The sequence below is a fragment of the Callithrix jacchus genome, chromosome 2, assembly GCF_049354715.1.
Source record: "Callithrix jacchus isolate 240 chromosome 2, calJac240_pri, whole genome shotgun sequence".
Classification (NCBI taxonomy): Eukaryota; Metazoa; Chordata; class Mammalia; order Primates; family Cebidae; genus Callithrix; species Callithrix jacchus.
In genome coordinates this window covers 185,936,198-185,942,572 of record NC_133503.1, presented here as the reverse complement: position 1 = coordinate 185,942,572, position 6,375 = coordinate 185,936,198, and positions in this window count along the sequence as shown.

Here is a 6,375-nt window from a genome sequence, read left to right as displayed (position 1 = left end):
ATCCTCATATAAAAGTGTGTCTTGTTGTGTGCATAATGATACATCTTCTCTCACCTGTAATGAAAGAACCATCAGGGTTTTACCCTGACATGTCACACAGCTGTTTTGAATTCCCTTACTTAGTTCTCAGTGTTTATAGCTTGTGCAGCTGTCAGCAGCAATGGCTTTTTCTTAGGCAGGGAAATGTCTGAACTTATAATTAGACCTCGGTTATGAAAATGCAACTAGTTAATCATAGCTTTAATTAGGGCTTTTGGACTCCAAAGGGATTTAAATATATCCAAGAAGGGAGGAACACACCAACCAAAGCTAGCTTAAATTATTTTAGAGTTTATTTTCTAATTCACATACAAATAGTCATGTTCACTATATGGCCCATAATTATCATCTGAACAATTATTTAGCATTTTTAAATTATCTAAAATGTTTATATCAACTGTAATACCATAATTTAAATTTGAACCTTCTTCTCTGATGAAATTATTTTAATTATACCAGTGAGATATGTGTAAACTAGATAATGTAACAATTTTTAGCCACATCATAAAACTTAATGCAGTTTAAAATATGCATTCAACTTAATGCAAACAAAACCACAAAAACAAATTTTAAATTAGAATAATAAAGTTAATAAGATGGCTTTTGTTACCCAATTAAAGACAAATCATTGATACAGGTCAGATTTTTTTGTGTTACTTAAGTCTAATGTGTGATTTTTTCAATTTTCTCTCTTCTTTTCTCTATTGTAACTTTTGTGATATTTCTCTTAGTTCAACACAATCTTGTACCACTTGCTATTCACCAATTGCAAATACTTCATTCCTGAATTAAGTCGTTTTCCTACTAGCAACGCTATTTGATGCTATCTGCACAATTTGAAACATGTATCAACATGTGGCAACATTTGATTAAAAGATGGTTACTTAAATCACGTAAACTCAAAATGAATGTCAATTTATCTTCCAAGTAAAAATAAATTTAAAACCTTATAGACAATTTGTTCACCCACAATAATTTGTCTGTAAGCCGCAGCTCCTTGTCTTCTACCAGGTTTACCACGAGGACTGGTTTTCTACTTCATGGGTACCTCAAGTCCACTGACATCAGATATTTTAAAAAATTCTAATTCATTAATCTTTTTAAGTTAAATTTGGTTTTAAGTTCCAGGATACATGCATACGACGTACAGGCTTGTTACATAGGTAAACATGTGCCATGGTGATTTGCTGCACCTATCAACCTGTCACCTAAATATGAAGTCCCACATGCATTAGCTATTTATCCCTTCCCCAGCTCCTCTAGACAGGCCCCAGTGTATATTGTTCCCCTCCCTGTGTCCATGTGTTCTCATTGTTCAGCTCCACTTATAAATGAGAACGTGCAGTATTTGGTTTTCTGTTCCTATGCTAGTTTGCTGAGGATAATGGCAGCCAGCTCCATCCACGTTCTTGCAAAGGACATGATCTCATTCTTGGTTATGGCTGCATAGGATTCCATGCTGTATATGTACCACATTTTCTTTATTCAGCTTATCATCCACGGCATTTGGGTTAATTCAAGGGCTTTGCCATTGTGAACAGTGCTAAAATGAACATCCACGTGTATGTAGGTTTATAACAGAATAAATTTCCCAATTCAGTAGTATGTTAATTTCTTCATTTCTTAATTAGATTTCACAGATTATGAGCTCAACAACAATACTTAAATACTTCTAACTCCCTTAGACCTTTGACTTTTTTTGTTTTTTGGACTTGACTGGCAATATCCTCACTTTGACTAAACTCAGCTTTCTTTTTCCTCCAGGTGAGAGTTGCTGGAGACAGTTTCATCAGAGCAGGTAAAATTTATCACAAAATTCAGATGACCCCCCACACCCTGAGGGATTCTATTTATTTTCCCAAATAACTTATACTTTAAAATTATTTTTAAAAATTCATTGTTGTCTTCTAATCACTCCTCCCAAATAGACAAGTTCAACACATTATACTGTCTCCTAAGTTACAGATATTGTAGAAACAGTCAGAAAAAGCCAACCCCTTCCATCTTCATTCCACAAATATACAAACACAACAGCCTATCTGTAGCTGCAGCTGCAACAGCCTCTGTTTTGCTGCTGTTGATTCTTTAAAGGAAGAGTTGTCAAACTGTATCGTATGTGTCTGCTTGTTTTGGCAAATAGAATTACACTGGAACACAATGTCCATGGTCTTACCTGTTGTTAATGTCTGCTTTCCCACTTAAGTGGGAAAGTTGAGTGGTTTTAACAGAGACTGTGTGTTCATAGCCAAAAATATTTACACTGGTCATTTACAGAAAATGTTTACCAAATTTGCACTAAAGCAACTAACAATTTAATTCTGAACTTCAAAATACTTGCTTTGGACTTTATTATCTTCAACCTTCTCATGAAATTTTTGAATTTATAATACATTCATTTTATTTTATATTCAGACTTGTTCTCCAGGCTAGTTTCTTTTGGTTGCCTTTTAACTATTTTCAGATATCTTTAATATTAAATCATTGGCAACCATCACCAATCAACCAAACAACCAGCCTTTGACCGTGTATCTTCCTGTTGCTATCATAATGATCTCCTCTCTTTGCAAGCCAAAATTATTTAAATTTTCTATATTCCTGACAGCTATTTTGCCACTTCTTAATAATCCTCTGCTCAGTGTAATCTGGCTCTAATTTCCATCTTACCAAGAAAATATTTGACATTAAGCTCACCTGCATCCTCCATCACCTAATGATTGTTCCCAAAATTTTCTATGCATCAGAAGTTTTTGGAGGGTTTAATAAAACACCACTGCTTATCCAAAAATACTTTCAGGATTTCTGATTCAGCAGGTCTAGGCTTGGATCTAAGATTTACGTTTCTAACAATTACATATTCTAATCATTTCAGATGCTGCTGCTCTGGGGATCGAACTTTGAGAAGCGCTGATTGGCCTGTCGAATGTTTTTAACTGCTCCTCTTTGACACTGTTGAAAATGTTCTCCTCCTTACAATATTTGTTATTTGGCTCCTTTGATACCACATTCACCGTTTTCTTTCTGCTCTGTCTGTTCCTTCTCAACTTAAAAAAAAAAAAATCTTACCCTTCTTTACTAGTCTTTTTGTTTTTGAAGTTTCTTCCAGTAACAGAGTTCATCTCTGTTGCCTCCATGCTGTCCTTGAAAGAGGCCCCAGTTATTCACAACCCTGCATTAGCGTCTGTTATTACCTACATGAATACATTCAAATTTATATTCCCAATCCCGGACTCAACTCTGATACACAAATTTTCACAATTTCCTATTGCCATCTCTACATGCCATGCATGGTACCTCAAAATGTTGAAGAATGAATTCATGATCTTCACTTTCTAAAATGTGTTCCTTATGTTTTTCCTGAGCTCAAAGACTAACCAACAAACCCAACTGTCACTCCAATTGTTCATGCGGGAATACTTTTATTCCTTATCTCTTCCAAAGGCAAGGTATTACCAAAGGCTGTTGGTTTTCTCTCTTAAATATTTTAGAGATTCCCACAATTTTATGATCTCGTATTTTAGTCAAAGTACACCTATATTTTTCCCTAGATAATTGCAACGGCTTTCCACTTGATCTTCCTTCATTCACTCTGGACACTTTCAAACATTCTCTTCTACAGATTTTGTTTGCTTAATTTTTGAAAACAGAAATATAAACTCAACCTAACCTGTTTATTAACTTTTACTTCTCCGTATATGAACATTAGAACTTAAGTTTAGATTATCAGAACAAAACCTATAACATGGGCTACAGACACCTCCATGGTATGACCTCTGTGTCATCACTAATCATGCCATTATTTTCCTCGCTATGGCCAAGCTGACCTTACTTTATTTCCTTAAATATAGATGGTTCCCCAACCACAGAGCCCTTACTCATTTGGCTCCTTTCTAGGAAAACATCCACCATAAATGTGCTTAATCTGAACTGTGAAGTCTCATATGGCACAAACAACTTTCCCAACACTGTGCTAAGATACTGACTTCAGCCTGGTTTCCACCTTACTAGGCTGTGCCGCTAAAGACAACCCCAACCGCCCATGCGGTCTTTGCTCCAGAAAGTACAAGGCTGCTGAACCACACATTGTTATTTTGTCTCAATCCATTTTCTGTAACTTTCCACTTACTCCCCTTCTGTAATTTTCAGTTTCTCCTTACTCTGCCCCATTTGCTTCCCCATAGTCCCCCAGTTCTTTTTGTTCCCTGTTTTACCTTCCCAGAGACCCTTTCTGTTTTCTCTCCATTCTCCCTTTAACAGAAACCAAGTGACCTTTGTCTCAGTGGGAGTTGAGCTCGGTTTGTACTGGAATCTCTCCAGCACTGCAGTAGTCAAAATAAAACCTGTCTTGTTGTCTTTAACAAGTGTCCAGTGCTGTTTCACTTTGACATTAATTAGCACCTACTAAATCTTTATATTCAGATCAAATATCATATTCTCAGGGAACCCTGCCTTCACTGTCCCTCTGCACCACCACCAACCACATAAGTTCAGCTACTTTGAAATCTGCTTTTTTAAAAGGTACATTCAAAACAGTTAAATTCACAAACCTTATGCAGACATGAGATGAGCACATGTCAAAAAAGCAGAGACTTTTGTAGTTCAACTTTACTAAAATCAATTTGCAAATGGCTGGCTGCAAACCTGGCTTTTTCATCAGGGTCGGGAGCTGGAGCAGAGGCATGGGGAGAAAAGAATAATTTCTCCAGTGCACAGAATTTATTTGCATATCTATAGACAAGAAATGTAGTCATTCCTATCAGTTATCTCCAATTTACAGAATTGTCGAGTAGCTCAAAGGCAATGAAAGCCCAGAGCCTTTACAGAAACAGAATCTGACAACTAAGAATGTGCTTTAAACAATACATAGCTTCCAAGTGGAGCACAAATTTCCCCTATAGCTTTTATATTCCAATTTTTCAAAACCATTGCTTAGAATAAATATTTGATTAGTGTGTGTGTTTCATTCGTACTCAACATTAATCTTTGCAAAAACAGGAAGCGAATCTGCTTACCACTTGATCTCTAGCATCAGGTGAACATAATGCCTTAAATATGGCAGGTGCTCAATAAATATCATTTAAATTAATGAGAAAGAAAAAAGAAATCACAACTTTTTATCTGAGGAATTTGAGCTGCTTTAAATTATCAGGCCCAGAGAGGCATTTAAAAGGTAACAGCAGTCATGTCTCACTCCCCTTTGAGCTAAATAATTACCTCTTGAAGGCACTTGCTATCCAGGCTCTCTACACAAACCGATGCTGAGAAGCGGTAAAATGCCATACACTTTAGAGTTCAACAATGTATAGTCAATCATTAACCAATATTATTTTTGTCAACCAGTGAATATTCCTGAAAAACAACTTTTATAATCGCCCCTTACCTTGATTTTTTTTTTTTTCTTTAAAAACTCTATCTTCTTCCTTTTTCTTTGGAACACTCTCCAAGGCAAACTAGAAGTGTGTTCTAGGGTGCAGTCCTCAACTTTGGCCCAAATAAACTCTTTATATTAATTTTGCTTCATCTTCTTCCTGTTAGGTTGACATGAACAATAACCATAATCACAGCTAATTGACATCAGTGAATATCACTTTATTGATTTTATGCCTACATAATTTTATAGAATCTATACAAGCAGAAAATAAAAATAAACAATATTATACAACTCAACTTATGTTATGACTGTAACAACTAACTAAAAGGAAATCCAATTCAGAGTTACAATTTATCAGATGAAAATAAACTTCCTGCTTTTTTCAGACAGTGGAAGTATTAATAATAAAGCCTTTTATTTCAAAATGAGTCCTAAAAACAAAGCTTCTATAAACCTTCAATAACACAAAAATTGTGATGTGTCATAAATATTAAAAAAAAAAAAACAATGTGGAGGTGGATCCAGGATGGCTGAATAGAAATAGCTCTGGAGTGCAGTTCCCAGAGATGGCATCTTAGAGAGTGAGTAAATACCCCATTTCCAAATGAGTTATTACTGTCCACAGACCAAGACATTCCCAGGTTGAAAAGCAACACAAGTTTCCAGCATGGCTGTTTCATCTGGCACAGCAGGTCTCTGCAGAAAAACTCACACAAATCTGGGCAGCCATTTCAACTGGTGCCTGGAATGCCTGGGAGACAGAGCCACCCATTCAACTGAAAAAAAGGGGGCTGAAACAGGGAGCCAGGTGATCTGGGTCCATAGGTCCCACCCCCACAAAAATCAGCAATCTGAAATGCTCTGGAGAGAGTTTGACAGCAAGCACAGCTGGACCCCTGACAGTCCAGCTCTGTTGGGGGAAGGGTGTCCGCCATTACTGAGGCAGTCCACCATTACCGAGGCAGTCT